This window comes from Dasypus novemcinctus, chromosome 4 (genome assembly GCF_030445035.2).
Source record: "Dasypus novemcinctus isolate mDasNov1 chromosome 4, mDasNov1.1.hap2, whole genome shotgun sequence".
NCBI lineage: Eukaryota > Metazoa > Chordata > Mammalia > Cingulata > Dasypodidae > Dasypus > Dasypus novemcinctus.
This window is the reverse complement of record NC_080676.1, coordinates 99,061,148-99,073,413: the sequence shown is the minus strand read 5'-3', so window position 1 is coordinate 99,073,413 and position 12,266 is coordinate 99,061,148. Positions and strand designations below refer to the sequence as shown.

Sequence of the window (12,266 nt, the reverse complement as noted above, 5' to 3'; positions counted from 1 at the left end):
TAATGTTCAAGTTCCATATCATTTAAAATTCCTATTGCCTAATAAATATATTTCCTCTAAAGAACTAGAGATATCAGAAAAACACATAACTCATTTTGTTCCTACAGAATATCTGAAACATTACTACATTTACCTAGTGGCATAATTAGTCACCAAATCAAATATTTGTATCTGAATAATGATACAGCTATTTTCAGTTTGAAAAACTTTAATCAGTTTATCCATTTATATACAGCTTATCTGTTCATATTCATTTATATATCAGTCCCTAAGTATTAATTATATAAAATTTAAAGGAAGAACAGTATTGAGCAGCAATGCATCTTCTTTTTCATTAAGTATTATGATAAGAGGTTTGGTATTTGCAGTCTTTTTTTCATGAGCCCCACTGTTGTTTGCACAGGCCAGTGCTCTATGATGCTGAAGACCATGGAAAAAGATTGCTCATAAGACACCTGAATCCAGTCCTCCTGGTCAGTATCGTGGCATCTGAATTTGTCATCCTCTGTAAGGCTATGCACCCTTGCATGAAGTCACCAAAGGCAATCTTCCCTCTGCCTTGTATGTAAAACATTCAAATAAGGAAATCATAAAACTGGTCAGAGAGCTGTATCCAAAAATTGAGAGTACTTATTTGAGCTTATTTTTGTTAATCATTCTAGAATTTGTCCCAGTCATGAATGTGGAATAAATTTTGCTAGTCTGTGAAGTACGTCCAGATGCCAGTGAACTAACAGCAGCCTTGTTCGCTTGGTCAAAACATACATGTGCTTCACCTAACGGTGACAGGATTAAATGGAGACCATGCACCATTGCACAGTGCTTGCTGAAGTTTGGTGTCCTATATCACACTGCTCCGGTCTTTTTCAACCCTCTGGAAGACATTCCACAGGAAGCTATGGTCCAGCAGCACTGTGCCACAGCAGAGCCAGGGCTATCCCCAGCACTGGGGAAGTAGGGGTTAGGTGGTCATGGGATAAGACACACCTGAGGCACCAGTGAAGATGGAGACATACAAGTGGCTCAGTTAATGTCTTCTGTCATATCTTTTTAATAGTGTCTCTTTTCCTTTTTCGTAGCCTCCTTTTCTAGAGTTGATCTTTTATGATGCATCAGCCTGATCCCTTCCTCATTTCTGTTTCTGCATATTTTTCATTGCCTCTAGTTTTCTTAGTTTTAATAACCATAAACTTTATTTTTAAAGAAGTTTCAAATTTTCATAAAAATTACAGTGAAAGTATAGGGCATTCCCACATAACCTCCCCCTCACACACACATAGTTTCCCCTATTTTTAACATTTTACATTTGTGTGGTACATTTGTTACTCTTGCTATACCAATATTGAAAATTGCTACTGACCCAAGTCTATAGTTTACATATGGTTTACACTTTGGGCTATAATTTTTGTAAGTTTTAATGAATGTATAATGTCATGTATCCATCATTGCAGTATCATACAGAACAATTTCATTGTCCTGTCTTCCACCTACTCAACCTTCCCTTTCCCTCTGAACCCCTTGCAACCTAGCAACCACTATCTTTTTATCAATGCTACAATTTCTTCCCTTAACATAAGATAATAACTACAATAACAATAAGTCTACTTTGGTCCATGTTTGTTGTTAACCTGGGTTTTATATTACACAACTTACATCTAAAACACACTAATTTAAAAAGATACCAACCTAGCATACAGGTTCTCTTCTCCCATACCTTTCTGTTTCACTTCTTTATGTAGTTTTGTCCCATTTTATCACTTTATATTTTGCATGTCCATTATGAGGAAATATTCTGTCACTTATAGGAATTAAAGAGCAGAGTCGTATATTGAAGATACAGAAATTTGGGGTGTTGCATTTTCCCTTTTAAATACCCTAACTGATAATCTTCATTTCTTTACACTATTTCAAACTAGGCACCCCTGCCTTTTCCTTTCAACCTTTGGAAATCCCTTCAGTAATTCTTGTAGGTCAGATCTCTTGTTGACACATTCTCTCAGCTTCTGTTCATTTGTGAATATTTTAAGCTCTCCTTCATTTTTGAAGGACAGTTTTTCTGGATGGAGACTTTTTGGATGTCAGTTTTTCTCATCCAGTACCTTGCACATATCATACCACTGCCTTCTTGTCTCCATGGTTTCTGATGAGAAATTGGCACCTAGTCTCATTGAGGATCTCTTTTATGTGATGAATTGCATTTCTTTTGCTGCTTTTAGAATTCTTTCCTTATCTATGGCATTTGACAGTCTGATTAGTCTCTGTCTCGGGGTAGGACTATTAAGATTTATATAATTTGGAGTACATAGTGCTTCTTGTCACTTTGTATATTTATGTATTTCATAGGAGTTGGAAAATTTTCAATTATTATTTCCTCAGATATTATTTCTGCCCCTTTTCCATTTTCTTCTTCTTCTGGGAACACATATTTTTGTGCACTTCATTCTGGCACTCAAATCTCTTAGATATACCTCAATTTTGTTTTCTATTCTTTTTTTTTTTCAATTTATTCCCCCTCCCCCAGATGGTTCTCCTGTCTGTCTGCTCATTGTTTGCTCACCTTCTCCAGGAAGTCACACAAGGGAGGCGAATGCCAATAGCCTGAGCCATATCCACTTCCCACAGGATGCAGTGTCTGCTGGCTTGTGGTTTCTGGTTGTTTAGGCAGCTGCTTATTACTACAGGATGTGGCATTTGGCCCTTTGCAGCAGGGTGTAGTGTCTAGCTCTTGTTGCAACATGGCATGGCATTTAGCTCTCATTGCAGCAGGTGCAAGCCTCTGTTTGTCTTCTTTAGGAGGCACCAGGAACCGAACCCAGGAACTCCTATGTAGTAGGGGGTTGCCCAAATGGTTGAGCCACATCTGCTTCCCTCTATTTGTTCTTCTGACTGTTTCATTTCTTTCTTTTGCCTGTTTAATTCTGCTGTTGTATGCCACTACTGTATTTTTAATTTCTACCTTGTGCCTTTCGTTCCCATAATTTTTGTTATGTTTCTCTTTATATTTTCAAATTCTTCTCTATGCTTACACATTGTCTTTTTAATATCCTTTATCTATTTCTGCATATTTTCCTTCATCTCTCAGAATTCGTTCAGGAAATTTGTTTGAAATTCTTTGATTAGTTGTTACAAATTTGTGTCTTCTCTGAAGTTTTAATTTGTTCCCTTGACTAAGCCACATCTTCCTGTTTTTTAATATGAATTTCAATTTTTTGATGTCTAGGTATCTGATTATCTTGATGAGTTAATTTTGAACATAGTTTCTCCCTCTTGTGTAGGGTTTAATTGTTGATTAGCTTTGTGTTAGGCACTTTGTTGATGCTTGATCCAATTTATTCTAGACCTTTAGAGTAGCATGGTTTTTAACTGATCAGATTTTCTCAGTTCTTCTTCATCTGATAGTTGTCTTGGATGTATGGTACAGTTTTTAAGACTGTACTTTCATTTATCTGTTTCACCTCCAGGAGAAAACTTCCTTTCTTTTGTTCCTTTTCTGGGAATCTTTGTCTGTTCTGTTTGTTTTTGTGCAGAATTTCCTCCCTAGCTTCTATGATTTGTTTAAATACTTTCATTTAGTGTCCCATTTTCCTTAAGATTTTTAATTTTGGGACTCTCTTACCTCTTACAGCAGCTCAGTTTAAGCCCCCCCTTTTTTTTTCTTTCCTCTGTGAGACTTTTTTTTTGCCTCTAGTTTCTTCCTGTTAGGTTATCCCAACAGAGGCAGGTGGATGTGGTCTCTCCAGAAAGTTGAGTAACTCCAAAGTCCATAGCTATCATCAATATGTAATTACCTGGCATGAATTGTTTTGTAGAAACTAGATTAGCTTTCCCAAGATCACTGGAAAGAACTAACTAGTTAAAAGTAGTGGTTTCTCTAGCGGGTTGAAAAAAATCTTGAAACATTCAAAATGACCATTTCCTAGTGGACAGTTTCTACTGATATTATCAAAAGGCTTTACTTTTTGTAGTATTTAATGTTAATTTTTATTTATACTTTAAACTCATAGTTGTACTACCAATAAATTTGCCTAGGATTTCAAATACCTAACCTTTTCTGCCTTGGAACTACAACCATGTGTTTAGATGTCACATTTTCTATCTTAGGCTCTTGTTGTTGCCTATCTTGGAAGTAATTACTTTAAGTCTTAATTTTTTCATCCATAATGTGAGATAATTATACTAACTACATAGTACTATTGTGGAAGTTTAAAGAAATTAATGAGATAAATTTATGTAGTTCATAGCATAATGGCTAAAACATATTTGATGCATAATAAAATGTTACATGTTGTGTTTATGTCTTGATTCTGACATTCAGGGCTGCCATAGTTCCCAACACAAGGCCCAGGCTTAATATGTACTGAATAAATGAATATATTTTTGAAATATGTCTCACAAAAGGTAATTCTTAGTTCCTCCTTACTTTCCTACAAAATTTTCTAAGTATAGTTCTTTTATGTGACAAATTATTTTGTGATAAAAAATCTTAGGTAAAATGACTGTTGACAATCTTTACAGAGGAACATTGTTTTAAACTTATTTCCATTATAGGTGTGCAGTAGGTTGACACCTCACTACATAATTAGTTATTGTGAAAAGAATTCCAAGGGAGTTGAATACCTTTCTCAAAAGTTAAACTCCCAGGAAAAAAATAGTCAAACAGACACATGTGCATTCTATTTGCACAAAGTGTTATATGTTATATGATCTGGGTTAAATATTAATAATTTTAGAAATTTCTTTTTTGGAACTTACACAATATCATCTTTCACCATATTATTTAAATGTTAATCACCTAAAGTTCACTTCTGTAATCTTTTTATTGTATGTTTGCTTTGGTTAACTGCTCAGTTTTCTTTGTATTGCTCTTAAATACCTGTGAAGCATATGTCCATTCTCAGAGCTTTAGTTCCCTTCAAATAGGTATTTAAGTTCCATATGATTAATTGAATTTTAACCTAATAGCAAAATCCTTTATTCATTTTAAATAAAATATATTATTTACTTCCTACAATCTATTAAATTTGATTTGATTTGTTTTTCTTTAAATTTTTAACTTAATTGTTCTTTATTTTATTTTATTTTTTGTTCTGGTTCCTTTTCCGGTCTTATAATAATAAGAAATGTATACAAGAACTTCATTTCAGATCAGATCTTTTTCCCCTCATTTCTTCTCTGCTGACTAATATAATTATATAATTGCTAAAATTCTAACAAAAAATCTATAACATTTCTATTGTATGTTCTATTCAGAAGTAATTTTCTTTCTAGAGTGTATGTCATGAATCATTGCAAAAATAATTCTCTATTTAGTGTTATGACCTTTATAAAGGGACATGAGATATATTTATATTTAAACTGTGATAGCAGTTCCAATCTTAATTATCTACACCTGACTATTCATGCAGGTATTTTTTAAAAATGCTATATTAAATTCAAAACCTATTTTAAATTTAAGACAGAAGACAATAGCCTATTTGGCATTTTTGTATTACTGTGAAAAATAACTCCTTTTTTGAGGTTATATAATAAAAGAGCTCTTATTGCCTGACTTTCATCCTAACCTGGATGTGAATAGACAAAAGGTAAAATTCCATTATTGCCACCTCGATATGCTGCACAGAATTCACTCATCTTGCATTAAGGGAGTTTCACAAATTAAGCATGATTGTGCTATGCTAGTCATATAATTAGTACTTTCTAAATCTATTCACAAGAACTAACCACCTAGTGCTCTAAGTCACATCTGAGCTGCGAAGCAAGAGATTTGCATGTGGTAAATGGCAGCACTTTCCAAAAAACAGTTAATCATGAAAGGGGAAACATCCTGGCATTTATTGTTCACAGCACAAGAGAAAGGTATTAATATGGCTGTAACTTTCAATTCTAAAAGAATTTCTTCACAGTTTAACAAAATTAATGTCCAAACATCACTGTTTCTATAAATTTCATTAAAGATTAGGGCCATTATTATATAAACTGATGAAACTTTCATGCTAAAAGATTGATCATGTCACATTTTAAGGTACAAAGAGATATCTGGTGATTTCAAACCATTGCTTTGTCATGCTGCTGAGTAACATGATAACTTCTATGCTGGGGATTGAAGGGCCACTAGCTGAAAACATCACTGACTAACTGGTTGTTAATAGAACCCTCTGCCTCTGGTTACCTGGGAAGAAATCATCATGGATGACAATCTCTGTGAGTAAGAAAATATCATTTTAACAGTCTGGGAAAGCAATTCTTGTTTCTGTAGCAAGAACTGAAACAAATGGAGAACTCATCATCAGCCTAGGTATGCTCCATGAAAAACATCAAAAACATGAAACAGTCTGTAGAAAAGCAACAGACCAATCTGTAGAAAAGCAAAGTTAGCCCTTTGACATGAAAATTAAAGTGATAAAAGACAAGAGCATGAATACACACAGGAAATGGTAGGAGAAGCAAACTCTTCTGTAACAATAAGTAATATCTTGAGACAGGACTTGAATACGAATAATTTGTACTTTCCCAGTTTTCAGAATTCGGGACATTTTAATTTTAATATTATCAGGTCCTATCTTTTCTCCTTATTCTCCTTCACCTCTTTTTATTATTCTTTCATTATTCCCAACTCTTTCCTCCATTCAGATTTCTACATTCTATACTAAGTGATATCAATGTGATGGTATTTAAGGATAAAATACTTTGTGAATTTGATTCATGGGTAAAAAGTTGAAAATATTTTAACAAACCTTGACCCCAAGTGAATATAGTACATATTGAGGTAATGATGGATACAAAGAAAAGATATGGTGGAAACACTTTCCAATCTATATTACCATAGACAGTAACCTGTTGTTAAAAATACCTGTCCTTTAAAGCAAGATGGCCTTCTTTCTCTAAAAGAATTTTTATAAAGAGGTTTTAAAATTCTATCCAAATGTAGATAGTAATATAAATGCATTGTTTACTTATTAATATCACTATTAGTATGCCTGCTATTGCTAGCTAGTTGTTATAATTGTCTCCATTTTAAGCATGTTCCATTTACACATTTTTCTATGCTATAATTTTAATCCATTTATAAATAAGGGCAATGGAAAGTTGTATCTTTCTTCATATCTATTATCTTCCAACTATTCAGAGAAAGAAAACAAAAATGCAAAACAGAAGGAAATGAGATCAGAAAAAGCCCTTGGCTCAGATGCAGAAGTAAATCACTTACAAGTTCGTATTTTTATACAAGATATTTGATCTATACAACCCTCATTTCTCTACCTGTGAAACAGCAATTATACTTAAGTTCAGCTGCTATTGTGCAGATTAAAATATGATAATTTTTAAACTATTCTAGACATGTGGGTAAGTAGTTTATTAGTATCAAAATGAACTAATCAATAATAATTAAAATTTATAAATGTTAATAAAGACCTAAAAGTATTCAATATATTTTTAGATATTTTCAAGGAAACATTTTGTTACATTGTTGGACAAATGACATCCTACACCTTCAAGTGTATTTTCCAATCACTGAACATAGAAATATAAGCATTTGCTTTCAAAGTTGATTAGTAAATATAGCTCCTTCATTATTGTAAACCATACACACAGTTGCACACACACATTGTGTTTTGAAGAAAAGTATTGCTCTGTGATTTTAAATATATATATAAAGGTAGAAAAATAAAATGTTTAATAAAGGCAGATTTAACCTAATTATGAATTCCAGATATTTTATATTATCATAATAAAAGAATATTTGGATTTCTTTTATAGTATGAATTATCATATTGTTTACCTGCTGCACATGGTGTTTCTTTTCCTCTAGTTGCACTTGATTTCACAATAAATAATTAACTTCCAAGAAAAATATTATTTCTATAATATACACATTTTACCTTTTAGAATTCCTAAAATAAACTCAGCCTACTGGATGTGATGGAGGCTGAACACCAATGTCTAAATTTTTAAAATCTAGAATTTACTGGAAGTAGAAAAAAAAGGGAAAGATGATGAATTATATTAAAACAGTTGAAAAATTGGCATCTGTTCCTGAATCTAAGAAATTGACATTTACATGCTAGATTCTTAAAAGAACAAAGTGCTACTAAGTATAGTGTGACTAGCATCAGATTAACAGAAAGTCCAAGCAGATTTTTAATTTACTATGGTGGAAAACATGGCTATTATATTTAGAGGTACATAGAAAACATGGGAGAAGAAACTTACTAACATTCTTAACCATATAAAGACAAGGAGTTGCAGATAGGTAAGATTAGTTTTACCATATATGTTACTCCAGGACACCCAGAAACATGTAAGGGTATGCGTGATACACCAAAGGGTGAACTTGGTGCTGCACTATACTTGGAACAAAGAATCCAATACAGTAGCCACTAAGCACTTATGGTTATTGAGTATCTTTGAAATAGGGCCAATCAAAATAGCCACCAGATTTCAAAAATTTAATATGCAAAAAATAATTTTACATATTTCATTAATAATGTTTGCATTAATGTACATGTTAAAAGGACATATATTGGGTTAGATGAAATATATAATTAAAATTAATTTCATCTGTTTCTTTACTTTTTTAAAGATTTATTTTTTATTTCTTTATAACTCCCCCACCCCCGCTGCTTGCTCACTGTCTGCTCTCTGTGTCCATTTGCTGCACATTCTTCTGTGTCTGCTTGTCTCTTTTTGTTACATCATCTTGCTATGCCAGCTCTCTACACTCCACGGGTGAGGGCCATCAGCTCTCTGCAGGCGCGGGCCAGCTTGCCTTCACAAGGAGGCCCCAGGACACGAACCCAGGACCTCCCATATGATAGACAGGAGCCCAATAGATTGGGCCACATCCGCTTCCCTCTCTTATTATTTTTAAAGGTGATGATTAAAATATTTTAAATCACACACAGGCTCTGTCTTGTGGTTCACGTTATATTACTACTGGAGGATACTATCTTGAAAACCAAAAAAATAATGCTGTGACTCTGATTAGCTCTTACCAGGATATCAAAGTCAGGTGGAGGGTAAGGGGTGAAGAATTGCATCCAAGGTAGTGCCAGCATACCCTATGTGATGCAGAAAATAAACAAGCACAAGAAGATTGGCAAAGTAACACTGATACATTTGAGTATTTTCATACATTCATATGGACATTAAAGATTCAAGGCCGAAAAGAAGAGCATTTCTGAGATGTCAATTTCTAATACTGTGTGAATGTAGAAATGCCTTCATAAGTATGAGATCACAGAGTAATCACAAGACATATGAAAAGATACAATAATTCAGAAGAAAAGAATATGGAGAAGAATCAAATCAATAGTTTTTTTATGAAATAAAATTTCTGCATTCGTAACAAGAAGATTCAAGAAAGCATTGTATATTTATGTAATTAGAAAATGTAGAGACAAAGAGAAAAATAGGTCAGGACAGAGTGTATCAAGACAAAAATATCAGACTACTATGCCAAATATAATAGATGCAAGGGTGAATTTACCAAGGAGTGTATGCTGGTCCTAGGCAGTATTTTGTAGATGATATCACAGTTAAAACCTTTCACAATCTTCACCTCTACTAATGGTTTGCCTGCAGACCAGGAACAAGAGATGCTGAAGAGAACAAGAGGGTGATGCTTCTCATCTTCTGCATTTCTAATTAATTGTGAAGATGGCTTTCTGCCACATTAGAACAAACTTTCTCTATATAACTTTGTTTACCTTAAAAAAGGCATTTTTATGGGAAACAAAGGGAACATATATAAATACAAAGTAGATATTTCAGTGCATATTTTTAATACTTTCAATTAATTTACTAAGTAGAATATTTTCAATTAATTTACTAAGTACAAATTACTAAGAAGAGGAAGACTAATACAGTGTGGTGAAGAATCGAGCATATGCTTAATCAAAAGGTCCCACAAAGCAAACCACACATACAAATTTTATTATTTCTTATTTATTATAAGAAAAGTAAGCAACGAATTGGAAATCATTTGTATTCATCCTTTGAAATCAATGAGTGAAGAAAATAAATATGAAAATAACCAATTGAGATTGTGTTTCTCTTTTTGATTAAAATGTTTATAGAGTGCTGACAGTAAACCCAATTTTTTTCCAAATTTTCAGGTGTTTGATTTATGATTACCAATAAAATAATTTCCATATCTAGATTTCAGAGTCAAATAATTTATGATTTGCGCTGCCAAAACTATTCTTCCCTGTTGGCAATTCTCTATATGGTATGATTGAGGGTGACCAGGTAGCTTTCCATGCTCAAAATTACCTTCCTTTTTGTAGTTGACAAATATTCTGACATTATATTAGTGGACAGCCTTACATGATACAGTATTCAAATGGTAATATAAGGAAGAGAGCAAATATAAAACTACTGCCTATATTTAATGTATTATTAAAGTAATTTTGATACTTCCTAAGTGGCAGCAATGCCTCAGTGAGAATAAGATTCACAGCACATAAGCTTTGATAGACAACATTTGGAAATAACCCAGAAGTGCCTCAATGTGATGCCAAATGTGGGATGAGGTAAACATGCAGGGGTTTATGATAGGGAACAAATCACACTAATGAGAATAGTGGACAAGGAAGGATATCTTATATGTGAAAGGAAAATTTGTCCGTAGCTGGTATTAACTGAGATTGCTTAGTCTCATAAAAGGAGACTAGAACTGGATGACTGGTGAAAGTAGAGCATAGCATGCATTCTGGTAGAAAATGATGTCAGTTATTTGAAGTCCAGTAAGAAGAATCTATAATAAATATAAATAGATTCTATCGAGGCAATAAAAATCAATCAATATACAAAATCTAGTCAGGGTGATTTTGAAAGTGAACCTTTCTATTTTACATACCATTTCTCTTTTCCCATAAACTTCCACACAGCTGTGATGCCTTTATGTAGAGGGAGAATGATTCTGTGCTCCTTTGTGTTTGATCAATTAATAGCATCAATTCACGCTTGTCTCAGTTTGGGTTCTGCAGAAGCCGATGATGTGACAAAGTGTGAAATGCCGGATATTTATTAGGGATCAACACCTATAAAGGTAGAAGGAGAAAAGAGGCTAAGCAGAGGAAGAAGGCAAAAGGCAACCAGGCCTGGCAATCCCTCAACAAATTTGATAAGAAATGTTGGAGCAAGTGCCATCCATGACATTGTCCAAAATCTTAATTGAATGGATGTCAAGAATTATGGCTAGACTGTCACCAATTTATGTATGGCCTACATGATAACAGTGGTTTTTAAATAGATGAGAAATAGTTTAAATAACTTTTTATACCACTTGGAAATTATATAAAATTCTCATTTTAATGCCTATAAATACAGTTGTTGTGGGTTTGTTTGTTTGTTTGTTTGGTTTGGTTTTTATAAAGGGTATTTATTTGGGGTAGGAGCTTACAGATACCAAGCCATAAAGCATAATTAACTTCCCTCACCAAAGTCTATTTGGAGCAAGATGGCTGCCGACATCTCCGAGGGTTCAGACTTCCCAGGTTCCTACGTTCCAGTGGCTGGCTTTACTCTAGTTTCAAGGTTCCTTCCTTCCTGGGACTGGCTTCTCTTTCCTCTGGGTGCTGACTTCCCAGGTCTTCAGCACCAAAGTTTAACATCATGAATCTCCTGTTCTTCACCATGCCTTTTATCTGTGAGTCTCCACCCACCAAGGGGTGGGGATGCCACACCCTAATCATAACTCAGTCATGCTCAGGTACAGATCAGATTACAAGCATAATCCAATATTCATTTTGGAATTCATCAATTATATCAAACTGCTACAGTCCACCCTCTGAATTCCAAAAAGTCATCACAATATTCAAAAAAGCCTTAAAAATCAGTTACAATGAAAGTACTAAATCATATCATAAGCAATTTAAAGAAATAAAATTTGTCTTGGGGCAAAGTCCCGTTTACTATACACCTCTGAATATCACGAAACAATTTATCTCCTTCCAATACACAAATGGAAAGAAAAAAGATAAACATTTTCATTACAATAAGGAGAAATTGGGAAGGACACTATGAGTTACAATTTCTCTGTAGTTCAGGAGACCTGCAGGGCATCCTCTATTCAATTTCAAAGTCTGAGAATCATTCTTAAGATGATGTTTTCTTCTCCTTGGGGCCTTATCGGAACCCACCCTTTCCACATGCTTGCCCAATGGTAACTTTCTTGGTTCCACCCTCACCGAGCATCTGGGTGTCGATCAAGCTCCAGACCTCTCCCTCCAAGAGTGTTGGGGTGATTGCCACACCTAACCCAA

The 12,266-nt window shown here is 33.9% G+C and overlaps 1 pseudogene; it reads right to left on the bottom strand.

The window, feature by feature from the left end:
- Positions 1 to 341: 341 nt before the first annotated feature.
- On the bottom strand, positions 342 to 2,758 carry LOC139438842 (programmed cell death protein 6 pseudogene; annotated as a pseudogene).
- Between the last annotated feature and the right edge of the window lie 9,508 nt (positions 2,759 to 12,266).